This window comes from Lactuca virosa, chromosome 6 (genome assembly GCF_052849685.1).
Source record: "Lactuca virosa cultivar CGN04683 chromosome 6, Lactuca_virosa_CGN04683_v6, whole genome shotgun sequence".
NCBI lineage: Eukaryota > Viridiplantae > Streptophyta > Magnoliopsida > Asterales > Asteraceae > Lactuca > Lactuca virosa.
In genome coordinates, this window is record NC_136431.1 from 248,683,877 (window position 1) to 248,704,139 (window position 20,263).

Consider the following 20,263-nt stretch of genomic DNA (forward strand, 5'->3'; position numbering starts at 1 on the left):
TATGATTGTGAGAAAAATATTGTTGAGTTTGACAAAATTCCTGATGCTAGATATGCTTATGGAATTGTCAAAATTGATGAATGTCTGGATTCGAATGAATTAGTTAACATAGTGAATGAAACTTTGACTAAATCAGAACAAATCAAAATTTTGAAAAAGACTGAGAATTCAACATCTGATTCTCAATCTAATTTTGCTGATATTGAAGATAACTCTGACAATATTAGTGAAATTAGTGATATTGAGGATGTTGATTATTCTCAGTTGTCTGTCATTAATGTTGCATCAAAATCTAAAGGAAAAGAAAAACTTAAGGATTTGATGGTTAAGATTGACACTGGCAAACCTTCAACTTCGAAAGTTTGTGACCCTGATTTTGTGGATATCCGAGATAGTCAAACGGATAGCAGTGATGATGAAAATGATGAAGACAATTCGCACAAAAAGGTCTCGTCAAACAAAGCTTCGAAAGAAACTGAAATTCCACGCGTTGTTGTTGATCAAGTGTTTGGGAAGACTGAAAATTTCGACAAAGTGTTGTCTGAAAAAGGAGCCCATTATTTGGAAACAAATCAAGTGGTATATCCAAATTTCAAGTGTACTGAAGATGTTGTATTTCCAAATCAAGTGTTTGTCACTACTGGAAATGTTGATAACATTAAACCAGAAATCAACAAAATGGTCAAAGATGACAATAAGAAAATAACAGACGAAGGATTCTTTTCAAATCAAAGCACTGTCGAAAATAATCTAACAAAGAATTTGTATGTTTTTCAAAGACAAAAACCACAACGCAAATGGGTTGAAAAATCTGATGTTGTGAAAGAAGTTACAAAAGAGGTTGTTGTGGAAAATGAAACTATTGTCAAATTAAATTCAAAAGAATTTAAAGAACAAATTGACAAGTTTTCAAAAGAAAATGAAATTTCAAAAAGACAAGCTCGAAAGAAGATTTTTTGGCAAACCATGGAGTCTCGAAAGAAGCAAAATGGGTTGACATTGAAAATGTCTGAAATCACAAAGACTAAATCTGTTGAGAACAAGTCTTCAAATTCAGCATCTTATTCAGATCAAAAGACAAATCCCGCTCATTCAAATAAAACAAAATATGAATTTTACTCAAAAACAAATTCTTCGAAAATTCAAAATACAACGTTTTCCACAAATATTAAGCATACCTCAAAGAGCTTTCAAAATCATCCCTCAACTCAACGATTTTCTTCTAATCAACAATCAAGATTTTCTCAAAATCAAAAACCTCACATTCGATTTTCTCAAAATACAAGTGTTGGAAACAATGATGGAAGTCGATATGCAATGGCATTTCGTCCTAAATCAAATGTTGATTTCGTCCCACAAAAGCCAAAATTTTCAAATCCTTCAGGAAAACAAACCTTTAAAGTTTCATACATAAAAGGGTTGTCTCGTGACAAAAACATTGATCATTGGCTGGAAGGAAAAGGTCGAATGTATCAATCAAGGAAATACTCTCAACAACAAATTCAAGAAGCTTATGAGAAGTATGTGAATACTTCGTCAACTGAAAGCTCATCTTCAAAAGATTCGAATGTTTCGGTAAAAAATTGGCAACCGGTTTCGAAAGAAAAGTGTCTTCATACTCGATCTAAAAAGACAAAGGCATGTGTCAGTGACAATCCCAAACTAACGAAAACTTATGTTTCTGTTCCTTTACCTAGTGATGTGGACTTAATTGATAGTCTCAAAACTATAGTTTGTGATTGGGTTAAAAGTTCTGCATTTCATTATGTTTTTAAAGCTAATTTCCAAGGACCCAAACAACCTTGGGTACCTAAATTCTTTCATTGATCGCAGGTGTTATGTGACGAGCAATATGATGAGAAATGGTATATCGATAGTGGGTGCTCACGTCACATGACCGTACGAAAAGAAAATTTGAGAGATTTTCGAAGCTTGGAAAATCCAGGTGTTGTGAAGTTTGGGAACAATCATAAATGTCAAGTGAAAGGCTATGGGAAAGTAACGAATGGGCAGTTTATTGTAAATCGCGTTGCTTATTTCGAAGGACTGAAACATAATTTGATAAGTGTTTCATAACTCGTTGTGGGCACTGGCAATCAAGTTGTGTTTAACGAAGAAGGGAGTATTATCTCAAAGGTTGAAACGAATGAAGTATTGTTGAAGTCGAAATGTTATGGCGATATGTTTATTCTTGATCTAAAACCGATTGTTGGGAAACCTTCAGTTTGTTTGCTTTCGAAAGCCACATCTGATGTTAGCTGGTTATGGCATCGTCGTTTATCACATTTAAATTTTTGCAATTTAAATAAGTTGGTACATGATGATCTTGTTCGAGGCTTACCGGTTTTAAAATTTGACAATGATACCTTATGTGCAGCTTGCGAACAAGGGAAATAGCATAGGAAAGGACATCCAATTGTGATAGATTCGAAAATTATGGAACCATTGGAACTTCTTCACATTGACCTTTATGGACCATCAACTATTGAAACCCTTAACAAGAAACGGTACATTTTGGTTATAGTTGATAAATTTTCACGATTCACTTGGGTGTATTTTCTCAGGTTAAAATCTAAAGTTGCTCAAACAATGATCGAATTTATCAAGAAAATTGAGTTGAGTCTAAAGAAGAATGTTCGAAGTATCAAAAATGATAATGGCTCTGAGTTCAAAAACAAGATGCTGGATTCGTACTTAATTGAAAATGGAATTTCGCATAATTTTTCGTCACCATATACACCACAACAAAATGGTGTAGTTGAACGAAGAAATAGGTCACTTTGCGAAGCAGCCAAAACAATGTTGACATATGCGAATCTTCCTCAATATCTATGGGCCGAAGCAGTGTCAACAACATGTTTTACTCAGAATCGTTCTTTTATCAATTGATGTTTCAACATTACTCCGTATGAAATTATCAATAACCGAAAACCTAATGTCAAATTCTTTCATGTGTTTGGTTGTAGGTGCTTTATCATGAATCTCAAGGATAATCTTTCAAAATTTTAAGCAAAGGCTGACGAAGGAATATTTTTGGGATATTTACACAACTCGGTGGCATACAGAGTGTTGAATAAGCGCACACGCAAAGTCGAAGAGACATTTAATCTTACTTTTGATGACTATTATGTCAAACAAGTTGAAAAACATTTCGAACAAAAGCCGATTATTAATGAACCAACAAATGAATCTGAACTTGTGAATTCATCTGATTTTGATTATGATTTAATTTTGGTGTTCCTGACAGGGCTGTGGATGCTGAAGTTCATGCGAATGATAACCAGCACTCTGAATTTTCGAAGCATCGTGATGACTCAGAACCCACTCAAAATATTGTTGATAGGATTTCAACAACGAATTCTCCAGAAGTTGACGAAAGTATGCATCCTAATCCAGTGGAGGGGGAGCACTTGGATTTGACTACTCTGGTTGAGGGGGAATATTCTTTCGAGGGGGAGAATGGGAGAATGGTTGAAGATGTTGAGGGGGAGCATCTTGTTGAGGGGGAGCATCAGAATGATAATTCTGTCGAAAGTAGACATAATGATGATGAGATGATAAGTCTTGATCAAAATGATGAATTTCACGAAATAAATGATAATCTTTCTGTTGCAGGATCTGAACATGAAGAGATGTACGAAGATGCACCTTTGGAATTTGATCCGGCATATCCACCATTAGAGAAATGGACAAGGACTCATCCGAAAGATCAAGTTATTGGGAATCCTCAAGATGGAGTATTAACAAGAGCTCAGATTCGTGCAAAGAATGAGGTATTAAATACTCATCAAGAATTTTGCATGTTCAATGTTTTCATCTCGAAAATTGAACCAAAGACTGTTAAGGTTGCAATGGAACACTCAGATTGGGTTGTTGCAATGCAATCTGAACTGGTTGAATTTGATAGAAACAAGGTTTGGAGATTAATTTCTAAACCTGAAAATGTTTCGATTGTCGGGTTAAAATGGATTTTCAAAAACAAAACCGATAAGGATGGAAACATTGTAGGAAATAAGGCACGATTAGTCGTAAAAGGATATTCGCAACAAGAAGGGATTGATTATGAAGAAACCTTTTCCCCTGTCGCAAGACTCGAGGCTGTTCGAATATTTTTAGCTTATGCAGCTCACAAGGATTTCAATGTCTATCAAATGGATGTGAAATGTGCTTTTCTCAATGGTGAACTCGAAGAAACAGTTTACGTTGAACAACATCCAGGGTTCGTTAATGAAATGCATCCTGATCATGTGTACATTTTAGATAAAGCTGTATATGGGTTAAAACAAGCACAAGAGCATGGTATGCAACTCTTACCAGTTTCTTAAAGCAGTCGAAATTTAAACAAGGATCAGTTGACCCCACATTATTTCGAAAGAAAGTTGGGAATCATCTAATGCTTGTTCAAATTTATGTCGACGATATTATTTTTGGCTCTACTGACCCTGCTTTGTCTAGTGAATTTGAAAATTTGATGAAAAGCCAATTCGAAATGAGCATGATGGGTAAAATCAATAATTTTCTTGTCTTAAATATTTATCAAAGCAGAGAAGGTATTTTCATCAATCAGGAAAAATATACAAGGAATTTGCTCGAGAAATTTGGTTTGACAAATAGCACGAAGCTAAGAGTACCAATGGCGGTTGGCACAAGGGTATAACCTTCGTTAGAAATGCTTGCGGTTGATCTTACCTTATACAGGAGCATGATAGGTTCATTGCTTTATCTTACTGCAAGTAGACCTGATATCATGTTTTCTGTATGTAATTGTGCTAGGTATCAAACAAATCCACGAGAACCACATTTAACTGCTGTGAAGAATATCTTTCGTTATCTCAAGGGAACAATTTCGTTAGGATTGTGGTATCCTTCGAAAACAGGATTTTTCCTTCAGGCATTTTCAGATGCAGATCTAGGAGGATGTACTTTGGATCGAAAAAGCACAAGTGGTGGCTGTCAATTTTTGGATGGAAAGTTGGTTAGTTGGCAGTCAAAGAAGCAGACGTGTGTTTCGATTTCTACTGCTGAAGCTGAATATGTTGCAGCTGCTGCTTGTACTTCACAAATCATTTGGATCCAGAGTCAGTTGCGAGATTATGCCGTTAATATGAAAAAGATTCCATTGTACTGTGATTCACAAAGTTCTATACACATTTGTCATAATCCAGTACAACATTCGAAAACAAAACATATTGCTCTTCGTTATCATTTTATCAAAGATCATGTGGAAGATGGCAACATTGAAGTCCATTTTGTAAAAACAACTGATCAGCTTGCAGATATTTTTACAAAAGCTTTGGATGAAAAATCATTTGTTCGTATTTTGACAGGTTTGGGAATGATCGAAGCAAGTTCAGTTCCAGGAATGATTTCGAATGTATAACAAAGGAGTGTTGTACAAATATGTCGATTCAGAGGCAATTATACTTCATTCAGAGGTTACTGTTCATAGTCAACGCTTCGACATGCTTCGAATTCGACACATTATGCATTTTGGTTTGTGGTAAAACCTTTCGTTAGTTTGTCAAATTTTCGTTAGTTTGTTAAATTTTCGTTAGTTTACAAATTTTCGTATGTTTGTAAAAATGTCTTTAGATAGTTTGTATCTTAGCTTTAATTTTCGAAAAATCAAAAATTACAAAAGTATTTTATTTTTGTTTTGTCATTTTATTTTCGAAAAATCAAAAATTCCAAAAAGATTTTCTTTTGTTCATTATTTTCTTTTTCGAAAAACTTACAAAAACACAAAAATATTTTCTTTCTGTTCGAAAAATCAAAAATATCAAAAGATTTTTGTTATTTTGTTATTTGTGTTTCCTTTGTGCAGATCACACGAACGTTTTCCAAGGGTCATGCTTGCGTTTATAAGGGAAGGTACAATTTCGACAACTATGTACTAGTTAGACTGTCCCTAGAAGCATGTTGCAGCATGTTGACCCAAGCCTCCATAGACTCAATGTGTGTTTACGAAAGCCTTAATGAACTTTTTCATACGAAAATTTCTTCCCAAGTCAGGCTTATATTCACATTAGTCAAAAGAGCTACCTTACTCTTCTCAAATAAGTTAAGAGTTGTCTGTTTGGTCCAATTATAACAGAGGTACAATTGATTTCGTGAACCAATCTTTTTCATCACAAAATTCTAACACATTTCACACACAATGACATATGTCCAAGAGGTCATCGATCAAACCAATCATGACTTAGGCATATCAAATTTCTGTGTTAATGATCTAACATCATGAGACAGTGATGAAAGTGAAACCCAACCTTACGAACCCATATAAGGAATTGACGAGGAACCACGTTCCAATTTTTAACGAGACATTTGTTTCAGTATCAATTTTCGAAGCTCCGAATCATATTCATTTCTCATGAGTGGTCTTGATCAAACTATCGAAACCCACGATGTTTGTTACCCAACAGGACCTATCAAATTTTTTTTATGAATATGATTTTCGTGTGAGTTTCATTTGATTTCAACGTCACTTGCAAAATAATTCAAAGCATACTTGTCACTGACTACATTGGTCAAACAGGTAATTTCGGTTACAATTACTCACCTTATGTTTAGGTTGATATGTAACGAAATTGTAAATCACCCACGAAGCCTTATAAAAGAAGCCCTTCGATACTTCTCTATAAGTAGTCGATTGTAATTCACGGGAAAATACACAAGCAGTTGATTATTTCTCTTGATAATTAACGAATCAACCTTTGCCCGGGGTTTATCTGCTTTTGTTTCGAATTTCTTTTTCGACATCACAGATCCAAATTTTCGTTAATTTGCTTCTTATCTTTTATTTGGCACACTGCACTCACGAAATCCTTGAGGTTCTGAGTAATACCAACTCAGGCTGATGATTTCGAATGTCTAGCAAATGACTTCGTCTCTCAACCCAAAGACGAAAGAGCTTTACCTCCATCCGAAGGTTGGTGACGGTTACAATTCTATTGGGAGACACGAACAGACTATATGGTAAGACGTTTTGTATTCAGTCAAGGTTTTAAGACGATGTGACAGTTACTTTTTGACGCATGGCTACTTTATCGGCAGAGTGGTGCGAGTTTCAAGGTGCCACGTCAGATCTCAGTTAATGCTTATCCCGCGTTAAATTCAAATTCTAAGGTTACATATAAAAGGGGATTCAAGGGTTCTTTGTCCGTTTACGCTCACAAAAGAAATATTCCCAAATTGTCTCTGTTCTTCAAAGCTTCCAAATCCTAATCATGGCTGCTCATGCCGGTGCTGATTCTGCATCCAGAACAACTGAAGACATTACTTCCCAACCGATTATGAAGATTCAAAGCACAAATTATCAAGTCGAAGGGGATGTTTCACTGTATCCCGAAGAATTGAAGATGTTGATTGTTGCGTTGAAAAGTTATGTTCTTTCAACTGCTATGTTCAACTCGTTTGATGTTCCTCTTTCATGGCTTTCACAAGCAGGATCCAGTGCTACTTACAGCATAGCAATGGATGTTATCACTTTTCAACTGGTGAATGATAAGAAGATACGATTGACCAAGAAGTTATTCTGTCGGATTCTTGATATCCCTAATTCTCCACCTTATACTGATCTTTCTTTTTCTCAAGTTAATCACATGTTCAATGAGATGGGTCATCAACCCCCACTCACCAAGATCAGCGATTTCAAGAAATCTGGACTTCCGACTGTTTGGAATTTTCTTTTTGGAATATTTCTACGCTGCTTGACTGGTCGCAGTGTTGGGTTAGATAAAGGTCGAATGGAAATTTATGCTATGGTTGCTGGATTGTATTATGATATTTCAGTGGATTAATCAACTCAGTTGTGGAAAGAATTTCAGAAGAGTGTCGAAAACATGAATGTTGTTCAAGGAGTTTCGTGTGCAAGGTATTGGAGTTTGCTTCTTTGTTACTTCTATGACAAAGAAGGGATTGAGGTGCCTGCTGATGAAGAAAAAGCTGAATTCATGAAATATCACTTTCCAAAGGAGGTTTCTGATGATGCTGAGGTGTTCACACACATTGCCAGGATCCCTGATGCAATGTTGAAGCGTGTTGATCCAACCAATCCTGTGTTGGTTGAGTATTTGAAGACCATCAATCCTGATGATGAAACTGGAAAATTATTATCCAAAGAAGATGCTGGTCCTTCTAAGAAATCGAAAAATTTGAAGAAGGATGTAAAGGCTACTCTTGAGAAGCCTATGAAAGAATCCAAACACAAAAAGTCTCCAAAGAAAAAGATGAAGCCAGAAGAAAAAGTTTCGAACGTTTTTATTGAGCCGGTAGCGCATGTTATTGATGAAAACGCAAAGGAAACCATTCCATCAAAGTCTGGTATCTTTCGAAGAATTAAGAAGACGTCTGGTGGTTCACGAAAATCTCCTACCATGCTTCGTAAACCACATCTTAGTCACCAAGGGGTTCTTATTCGTGAAGTTCCAGCTCCTGTTTCTCCTTCATCAAAGAAACGAAGAGCTGAAAATGTAGCCAAACATATTTCAAAGAAGAAAAAGAAACGAAAGTTGGTTATTCAAGAGGAATCGTCCGAAGGTGAGAAAATTCCTGAAACACATGAACCTAATATTTCCCTACCAACATCCACTCCTGAGAAGACTGTGGTCACACCACCCGAAGTTTCGTTAACCAAGTCAGTTCCTGAGGAGGTTCGAACTTCAGACATCACTACACACGTATCTGATACAAATGTAAATGTCACTATGGGTGAAGGAGTTTCAAATAGAGAAATTGTTGTTAAAACTCAAGGTATTCCTGAACCTTCTGCAATGGATACTTTTGTTTCTTTACCGCCGTTTATCATTCCTGTTTCAAACACTACCAATTCACCCACTTTTGCAACCATTCTCAATCAACCTTTCACTACTCTGTTCTCATCTCAATTAACCGTTCCACCCAAATGTACTGAGGACACTGATATTGAAGAAGGAGGATTTGGAGGTACATTTGACGAATTGGAATTTGATGAAGAAGAAGAAACTTTTCTAGATCACATGTTAATGACGATGAAGCAGTTTAAGATTCTGAATAAAAAGATGAATTCGATTATTCAGTCTCAAGCTGACATGGGGGGAAGTCAATCTGCATCCAGTGTAGAAATTGTTGTTCCGTTGAAAGCATTCAAATCTAGACTGGTTAGCAAAGTTTCTGGAATGATTCGAGACACGGAGTCTAGAATTTTGGAGAAGGTGGATCATAACGATCAGAACAATGAGTTACGTATGAACTCTCAATCCGCAAATTTTCTGGGTGAAGTTAAAGAACTGAAAAATGCAACCAAAGAAAGACACACATTATTTGTTCTTGATGTGAAGAAAGTTTGTGAAGATGTAAATCTCAAGCTTCAAGAAATTCGTGAAGATATGGTCAAAGAGATTACTTGTAACGCCCGTAGATCCGGGCTAGTCAATTTAGAGAAGATAAGCATCAAAAATGACTTTTTGATGGAAGATTATTTAGAAGGATTAATCTTAACCAAGTTGTAGTATATGTCTCGAGGTTTCTGAAAATATAAAGAACGCCGAAATCCGAGTTATAACGACGAAGTTATGACCTGTCGAAGTTTCGCGACAAAACCGGCACGGTGCCGAATGTCGTAAAAAGTGAGTTTTTGATAAAATACTTTTTAGCCTTAGTAATCTAAACGAAACTCGTAGTATTCGTTAAACCGAGAAGTTCGATAAAAAGAACACCCAAATCTGACTTCGTATGAGGAAGTTATGATTTTTCGAAGTTTCAGCTTAGCAGTAGACAACTAAAAACTCGAATTTTAGATCGAGTGATGTTTAGCTGACACGACCTAAACGAGAATCGAAGGTCTCGTCATTAGCAGTACAACGGTAAAAAGTCTGACGAAAACGGACGTCGGATGAAGAAGTTATGAATTTTTAACGGATTTACCAGTCCCGGCCTGTTAAAAATAATAATATAAAAATAAATCAAAATTTTCCGACGAAGTCTAAATGAAAGTTGTAGAGCATAATTTTCTCTACGCGTGCATATAAAGAACGTCAAAAACGGAGCCCGTATGAGAAAGTTATGGATTTTACAAGATTGGGCACATTTTTCGAGAAATTTCGCATGAATAGTGCTGCCACGTCACCCTCGCTCGGAGCTGGCCACGTGTTCGAAGCTGCTGCATGACATGTACGAGAAGCGACGCGTGTCCCACAGGTGTCTGAAGCCACGTGATCTCGCATGCGCCCCACGTGATCCGACCCGCGTGTAGCATCCTGATTCGACCGAGGTGTTGGCCCAATCCGAACCGCGCACCTGTCCGAACCGAGCCTCGCCCTGCTGCCACCTGGTCCGAGACTCGCAGCCACCTGCCCTCTTCCCTTCGCTTCGGATCCGAACCCTCGCCTATAAATACAAGGCCTGCGAGATTACCCGGCTACTTTTAGGAAATTGGCAATTTTGGCCCCTTTTTCAATATTTTGGCTATCTCGACGTCCCCCGAAGCCCCATTATCGATTATAACACCCGGAATACGCCCCGAAGTGCCCGAAGACCCGGAAAATTTATCTTTTCGGTTTCGAAGCCCGACCCTTCGCAGAGCCCGGTTTCTCAATAAAACTCCCGGTTTTATTAGAAACGATCGTTTTAGGAAACGAATTGCTGCCCGATTTTCATTAAATCAGGTGAGTGTGTAGTCACTTTCATCTTACACATAGATATGAAGTATTTTATATAACATACGTGCTATGTGTGTATATGTTGTTTCTTTATTTGAGATAGATGTTGAATGAATGTTTTATACATGTTTAAAATGATTTAAAATGTATAAATATTTTATCTTCAAATATGCTGGGTAAAACATGGGTAGATAAAGAATGATGGATAAAAGTACAGTATAGATGTACGTTGGTAGCTATGTATTTAGTACGTTGGCAGCTATGGACTTAGTGCCTATTAGATAAGCCTTGGCAACGATGTGACTTCGTGCCTATGAATTTAGTACAGTATAGATGTACGTTGGTAGCTATGTATTTAGTACGTTGGCAGCTATGGACTTAGTGCCTATTGTATAAACCCTGGCGACGATGTGACTTCGTGCCTATTAGATAAACCCTGGCGACTATGAGACGTAGTGCCTATTGTATAAACCCTGGCGACTATGAGACGTAGTGCCTATTGTATAAACCCTGGCGACGATGTGACTTCGTGCCTATTAGATAAACCCTGTCGACTATGAGACGTAGTGCCTATTGTATAAACCCTGGCGACTATGAGACGTAGTGCCTATTGTATAAACCCTGGCGACGATGTGACTTCGTGCCTATTAGATAAACCCTGGCGACTATGAGACGTAGTGCCTATTGTATAAACCCTGGCAACTATGAGACGTAGTGCCTATTGTATAAACCCTGGCGACTATGTGACGTAGTGTCTGCTGTATAAACCTTGGCGACGATGTGACTTCGTGCCTATTTGACATAAATTGCTGAGGGAAAGCAATATTGTCACCCCGGTGTTTGTTTTATTTGACATAAATTGTTGAGGGAAAGCAATGTTGTCACCCAGGTGTTTGTTTTATTTGACATAAATTGCTGAAGGAAAGCAATGTTGTCACCCCGGTGATCGTTTTATTTGACATAAATTGCTGAGGGAAAGCAATGTTGTCACCCCGGTGTTTGTTTTATTTGACATAAATTGCTGAGGGAAAGCAATGTTGTCACCCAGGTGTTTGTTTTATTTGACATAAATTGCAGAGGAAAGCAATGTTGTCACCCTATTGGTTGTCTTATTTGACATAAATTGTTGAGGAAAGCAATGTTGTCACCTTATTGGTTGTTTTATATTAGGATGTCTAGTTTGACCTAAATTGCTGAGGAAAGCAATGTTGTCACCCCATTGGTTGCCTTATTTGACATAAATTGCTGAGGAACCCCCGAAGCAATGTTGTCACCCCTAATGAAAATCCTTAGGCTAGGTCCCTTGTAATAGTTGTTTTAGGGACGTAAGGTGAGGATAACGGGAATGGGTAATTAGGGTTGTTTTTCGTTGATGAAATTAGTAAATTATTTGTTGATTGATAAACTTAAAGAGTTTATTATTTATTGTGGGTTGAAAACCCTATATGCTCACCAGGCTTCCAAGCCTGACCCGCTCAGCTTTTTATATTACAGGTAGTGGACCCCGAGCATAGTCGGATGATGACAATGAGTAATTTTTGGATTATAGGCAGTAGTTGTAAATAACTGTGTAAGGTTTATAATGTCTTGTTTATGCTTTTGATCTGTATCGGAACATGACATCCCGAGGTTTTGTTATGAAATAAAAATATATATTTCTTAAAGAAAGGTTTTGATAAACTTTTATCATGTTTTGTTTTGGGGACCAATTCCGCAACATCTTTTAAAAAGATTTATCTGATTTTATTTTAAAAAGCATAAACGAAATCGATCTTTTCTGGCCGTGAAATTGGGGATGTCACAGTTGGTATCAGAGCATTAGTTTAAACGAACTAGGAATTTGTAGGATTTCTAGACTTAAACTTAGAATGCTAAGCGATGATTGTGAGATGAGTGTCTGCTATATTTTAGACACGAGCACAAGTTTATTTTAGGAAAGATGCCTAAAATGTTTTATGTGTTAAATATTTTATGTTATAGCTATAAGGATGCCTTATATGCTATTATTTGTTCGGATATTTGGTCTGTTGCCGACCGGATCTGGAAACTTTATGTGTGTAGGATTCTAAGCGTATAATTACGAGATTAGAACTAACATGTAGCGTTTCGAAGTGATAAGGAGATTTATACGTTTATCGTAAATAAAGCTTTCCTATCTTAAGTTCTCACCCGGTACACCGAACGTTCGCTTGGGTGTACAAAACATTATGGTGAAGACTCGTAGAGAATTGAGTAGATGGAGGAAATGAAAAGCTTATGATAGTGAATGATACCTATCAGAAGATATCATAAGAGTGGTATCTTGCCTTTAGAATATGTCTAATAAAATAACGGAACGTTTAGAGGGGTACGGTACGTCTGAAGAACACCTCCGATTGGCAGGATGATGAATGGTTGGTGTAATTCTTGAAGTTGTCCCATCGTCTGGAATTTCCATCACCAACCAAGTTGAAGTAGAATTGATGATTGAAGATACGCGTGGAAGAAGTCCTATTAGAGTCTAGGAATATTCTATGATTAATTGGACACATTCGTATGTGTTAAATTGTTTTGTGATTTTAGGACTTGGGGACTGCGAGATAGTACTTGGGACGAGTATGAGTAGGTGTGAATAGTAGTAGAGATCTATACTACTGGAAGCACAAGACTCACGCTTGGATAAGGGAAAGTCACAAGGTTACCCAGAAACCAGTGATTGATTCCGTTTTATTCGGATATGTCATTACCCTTGTTTCGGTAATGACTAGTAAGTTCGTTGTTATTCCGACCCTAGTGGTCATATCAAGTTGAGTCCGACTACGATGAGTTTGTTACATGGTTCGGAGGACCAAGTTCGATGTAGCATCTGACTAAAGTCAGAAGGTTGAAATTAATGCGATCGATAGCATCGTGCTCGTTGTTAATGAAGCTTGTAGCTGGAAATGCTATATGCTAAAATGTGATTATATCACATTAAGATACGAACGAAGGTATATTCCATTCTGGAATTTGACTCAAAGAGACATGAGTCTAGACGTTGCATCATCCGATGAAGGTCATTAGAACATGACCCGTCGATCTGTTACAATAGATAAAGGGAAGTACTTATCCTAAGAAGAAGAAGGAGTCCTCAGTAAGGATTTATTTTGTAACTTGTAGGTTACGATTGAAAGTCCAACCTAGTACGAAGAGCAGGTGTAAGATTGAGCATCATGGTTATTACTTAGGATGGAAAGATAACGTATGGAATCATTATACAAGTCCTATTTTCGTTGATGATTCCGGGACGTAATCATCCTAAGGGGGAGATAACTGTAACGCCCGTAGATCCGGGCTAGTCAATTTACAAACGATAAGCATCAAAAATGACTTTTTGATGGAATATTATTTAGAAGGATTAATCTTAACCAATTTGTAGTATATGTCTCGAGGTTTCTGAAAATATAAAGAACGCCCAAATCCGAGTTATAACGAAGAAGTTATGACCTGTCGAAGTTTCGCGACAAAACCGGCACGGTGCCGTCGTAAAAAGTGAGTTTTTGATAAACTACTTTTTAGCCTTAGTAATCTAATCAAAACTCGTAGTATTCGTTAAACCGAGAAGTTCGATAAAAAGAACGCCCAAATCTGACTTCGTATGAGGAAGTTATGATTTTTCGAAGTTTCAGCTTAGCAGTAGACAGCAAAAAACTCGAATTTTAGATCGAGTGATTTTTAGCCGACACGACCTAAATGAGAATCGAAGGTCTCGTCATTAGCTGTACAACGGTAAAAAGTCTGACGAAAACAGACGTCGGCTGAAGAAGTTATGAATTTTTAACGGATTTACCAGTCCCGGTCTGTTAAAAATAATAATATAAAAATAAATCAAAATTTTCCGACGAAGTCTAAACGAAAGTTGTAGAGCATAATTTTCTCTACGCGTGCATATAAAGAACGTCAAAAACGAAGCCCATATGAGAAAGTTATGGATTTTACAAGATTGGGCACATTTTTCGAGAAATTTCGCATGAATAGTGCTGCCACGTCACCCTCGCTCGGAGCTGGCCACGTGTCCGAAGCTGCTGCGTGGCATGTCCGAGAAGCGACGAGTGTCGCACAGGTGTCCGAAGCCACGTGATCTCACATGCGCCCCACGTGATCCGACCCGCGTGTAGCCTCCTGATTCGACCGAGGTGTTGGCCCAATCCGAACCGCACACCTGTCCGAACCGAGCCTCGCCCTGCTGCCACCTGGTCCGAGCCTCACAGCCACCTGCCCTCTTCCCTTCGCTTCGGATCCGAACCCTCGCCTATAAATACAAGGCCTGCGAGATTACCCGGCTACTTTTAGGAAATTGGCAATTTTGGCCCATTTTTCAATATTTTGGCTATCTCGACGTCCCCCGAAGCCCCGGTATCGATTATAACACCCGGAACACGCCCCGAAGTGCCCAAAGACCCGGAAAATTTATCTTTTCGGTTTCGAAGCCCGACCCTTCGCAGAGCCCGGTTTCTCAATAAAACTCCCGGTTTTATTAGAAACGATCGTTTTAGGAAACGAATTGCTGCCCGATTTTCATTAAATCAGGTGAGTGTGTAGTCACTTTCATCTTACACATAGATATGAAGTATTTTATATAAAATACGTGTTATGTGTGTATATGTTGTTTGTTTATTTGAGATAGATATTGAATGAATGTTTTATACATGTTTAAAATGATTTAAAATGTATAAATATTTTATCTTCAAATATGCTGGGTAAAACATGGGTAGATAAAGAATGAGGGATAAAAGTACAGTATAGATGTACGTTGGTAGCTATGAATTTAGTACAATATAGATGTACGTTGGTAGCTATGTATTTAGTACGTTGGCAGCTATGGACTTAGTGCCTATTAGATAAGCCTTGGCGACGATGTGACTTGATGCATATGAATTTAGTACAGTATAGATGTACGTTGGTAGCTATGTATTTAGTACGTTGGCAGCTATGGACTTAGTGCATATTGTATAAACCCTGGCGACGATGTGACTTCGTGCCTATTAGATAAACCCTGGCGACTATGAGACGTAGTGCCTATTGTATAAACCCTGGCGACTATGAGACGTAGTGCCTATTGTATAAACCCTGGCGACGATGTGACTTTGTGCCTATTAGATAAACCCTGGCGACTATGAGACATAGTGCCTATTGTATAAACCCTGGCGACTATGCGACGTAGTGCCTGTTGTATAAACCCTGGCGACGATGTGACTTCGTGCCTATTAGATAAACCCTGGCGACTATGAGACGTAGTGCCTATTTTATAAACCCTAGCGACTATGAGACGTAGTGCCTTTTGTATAAACCCTGGCGACTATGTGACGTAGTGCCTGCTGTATAAACCTTGGCGACGATGTGACTTCGTGCCTATTTGACATAAATTGCTGAGGGAAAGCAATGTTGTCACCCCGGTGTTTGTTTTATTTGACATAAATTGTTGAGGGAAGGCATTGTTGTCACCCAGGTGTTTGTTTTATTTGACATAAATTGCTGAAGGAAAGCAATGTTGTCACCCCGATGATCGTTTTATTTGACATAAATTGCTGAGGGAAAGCAATGTTGTCACCCCAGTGCTTGTTTTATTTGACATAAATTGCTGAGGGAAAGCAATGTTGTCATCCAGGTGTTTGTTTTATTTGACATAAATTGCAGAGGAAAGCAATGTTGTCACCCTATTGGTTGTCTTATTTGACATAAATTGCTGAGGAAAGCAATGTTGTCACCTTATTGGTTGTTTTATATTAGGATGTCTGGTTTGACCTAAATTGCTGAGGAAAGCAATGTTGTCACCCCATTGGTTGCCTTATTTGACATAAATTGCTGAGGAACCCCCGAAGCAATGTTGTCACCCCTAATGAAAATCCTTAGGCTAGGTCCCTTGTAATAGTTGTTTTAGGGACGTAAGGTGAGGATAACGGGAATGAGTAATTAGGGTTGTTTTTAGTTGATGAAATTAATAAATTATTTGTTGATTGATAAACTTAAAGAGTTTATTATTTATTGTGGGTTGAAAACCCTATATGCTCACCAGGCTTCCAAGCCTGACCCGCTCAGCTTTTTATATTACAGGTAGTGGACCCCGAGCATAGTCCGATGATGACAATGAGTGATTTTTGGATTATAGGCCAGTAGTTGTAAATAACTGTGTAAGGCTTATAATGTCTTGTTTATGCTTTTGATATGTATCGGAACATGACATCCTGAGGTTTTGTTATGAAATAAAAATATATATTTCTTAAAGAAAAGTTTTGATAAACTTTTATCATGTTTTGTTTTGGGGACCAATTCCGCAACATCTTTTAAAAAGATTTATCTGATTTTATTTTAAAAAGCATAAACGAAATCGGTTTTTTCTGGCCGTGAAATTGGGGATGTCACATTACTACTGTTCAGCAAGACTATGCATCTCTCAATCAGAAGGTGGATATCATTTGTGATGCTGTCACAAGGTATGTTAAGATGTACGAAAGTTTGAGTCCTCAAGTAAATCAACTTTCTACGGATAACAACAAAAGTTTTATGGAGCTTAGTACTTTGCTCACGGAGCTGAAAGAATTATCTGTCAAGCCTGTTTCCTCTTCGATCATTACACCATAATTTTTATCTCAAAAGTTTTCTCAATTCGAAGCTGTTCTGCATAAACAGTTGGCTCCTTTGTCCAAGTTTCAAGTCTTTTACCAACAGATGCCCCACCTGTTGTCACAGGGGTGCAAGGGGGGAGAAAAGAAGGTTGGTTATGCGAAAGTTGGTGAGGCTTCGCATGAAGCTGTTAAGAGTGTTGGGAAAAATTTTCAAACAAAGATTCCATCATCAAAGCCAATTGTATCAACTGCTGGGCCTGCTACTTCAACGGTTGTTACCACAATGCCAATTTCCACGAAGCCAATTTCAAGGCCAATTACTAAAGGAATTATGATTGGTTCTTGTGCTGAAGGTGGTAGTAGTTCGAAGCCAAAGGATACTATTAATAATTCTTCGCACAAAGACAAAGGAAAAACAATTTTGGTTGAAAATCAAAAGAGGAGAAGAAAGCTGAGGTTGAAGCTGAAGTGGAGAAACTGAAATTAGTTCAGAGCATTATGACTGGACGTGCAAGTGACCCTCCTGGAATGAACAAAGGTTATCCAAGCAAGCATTACAACTATGAAACGATTGAAGCAAGAGTTGCATATAATCATATGTATGCTTTTGAGAAGAAACCAAAGCAGAGCTATGTTTGTTTGAATACAGATATGAGTCAACTTGACTTTCCTATCAACGAAATGATGTTCATCATGGCTCAGTACAAGATTGCTGAGAAATTCGACAATGATGAAGAATATACATATATGAAACTAAGGTTTCATGCTGTTCTTGGGAAACTTCCAGAGGAAATATGGTCTCTTGTGAAAATAAAGAAGGTGATCAGCAATAAGAAGGATGTTTTGTTCGAGAAAATGATGCAGAACTTTCATTTTCATGTTGCAAGAGCAAATGGTCAAGTATGTGATTTTTTGGTGGCTGATTTTTCGTTGATGAACTTGTACGATCTTATACAAGTTGCATTGCTTTTGAAAGACAAAGATGCTTCGTATCTTTGAGAAACTGATCCAGAAGTTTTTCGTCTTGGTCTTGCTCACATCAAGATATTCATAGACAACTACTATGAATGTTTGGCATTAACTGATGTGGAGTTGGCAACTGCGAAAGGATTGGAAGTGAAAGTTCCTATGGAACCAACGAAGCCCCAAGCTGAATTAAAGAAGTATGCTGATGGGGAGATATGCTTAAAGCCATTTGGAATGGTCTTCGCAGGAAAGGATAAGAATGGGAAGGCCAAGAGATTCTTATTCCAGGCATGCGAAGTAGAGAGATATACGACGTCCCAGTATACGAACTTTATTGTTCGTATGAATAACCGCAGGAAGAATAATGAAGGAGATAAGAAAGAGTTGAAAAAGATTATTTCCTGGTACTCTGAAATACGAAGGGTAATGCTGTATTCTATACAGATCCTCTAGAACTGAAGATTTTTGACATTATTACAAAGGGGGAGATTGTAAGGGTCGAAGACCTGTTGTAATATGTCGAAGACTTAAGGTTATTTTACAAGGCATTTTTGTAACGAAGCGTACTGTTTTAGTCCTTGTATTTTTTGTGTGCTTTCATGTTTCCTATAAATAGGGACATTACTTAGAGTAAGATAAGAGTCTTTTTATGAACTTGTCTATGTTCTCTCTGTAAGAATTGAAAGCATAATAGAGTTGAAACCAGATCATATTTACATCATGTGTTCAAATTATATTTCTGTTACTCTGATTTGTTACATTCTCGATTCATCACTTCATCACACAATATCTGTGGGCCCCTCGATGATTTAGTGATGACAACCCTAAGCGCTCAGCCGAGCCTGGACTGATTTAATTTGTTCAATTAGTCGGTCGTCATAAATCGGAAATCGGGAAACAACAGATGGACAGAGAGAATGATTATAATCCATGTCTCAGTCCATATGATATCTTGTTGAATGGAGGAATATCTGTGTCACACCCCCGGACCAGACGGCGGAAACGTCCGGAGGCGGGTGACTTCATTGTGCAGTATCATAACAATTGAATATAAATGAAACAGAGCAATCCAAACATCATACATTGAGATAACAAACTTACATTGTTTACATATTGTATTTGTTCTTCGAGTTACATAAAAGAGACATAAGTAGAAATTCCAAACTACAGCTAAATAGTCCTGCAACCGCGTCCCTTGTTACCTGCTTACTAGATACCTGAGAATACAAGTCGTTTTGAAAAACGTCAACTAAAAAGTTGGTGAGTTCATAAGCAGTTTTGTGTATAAAATCGTTTACACTTGGTTAGAATCGTTCTTATTATACTTTCAGAAAATCCGATATTTCTATGAAATCGTTTGAAGTCTTGCCTTGAAAATCATGGATATGTGTGTGCATGACATTACTTTTGTTCATCCTTATAAGGAGTGATTTTGAAAAGTAGTGTGATTTGTAAAAGCGAAATGTGTCCGAGAATAGTTCTTTTGAATAGTAACATTCAACCGTTTCAAGAAAATCCCTTATTTTCAAAAAAGGAATATGGTTGAAAATATTGTTCTTCTTATCGAGTAACATTGAGTGTGTGCGTTGTAGTTTATCGTTATCGAAATCGTAGAAAAATCATTTTCTCCAGAAAATCCTATATTTTCTGCTATAAAATATTCGTAAGTTCTAGTTTATCGTTATCGAAATCGTAGAAAAATCGTTTTCCCCAGAAAATCCTATATTTTCTGCTATAAAATAATCGTAAGTTCTAGTTTCCAACTATGTATATGTGTGGGTTAGTTTATCGTTATCAAAATCGTTTACAAACGTTTTCCATAGAGTCCTACGCTTTTTAATTTGTAAAAATAGCAGTATTACGACTCTATACTTGTAGGAGAAAGAATCAACATGGCTATTGTGGACATTCTACGCGATGAAGAAGGACAGTCAACACAACAAATGCGGACCATCACCTATCACGTGTAGGACAGTCAACACAACGTGCCAAAATTTATTTATTAGGTTTTCCTTAAATAAATTTCTAGTTAATATAACATATTCTAGTGAGTCGTTATAACCATACTAATCTGAC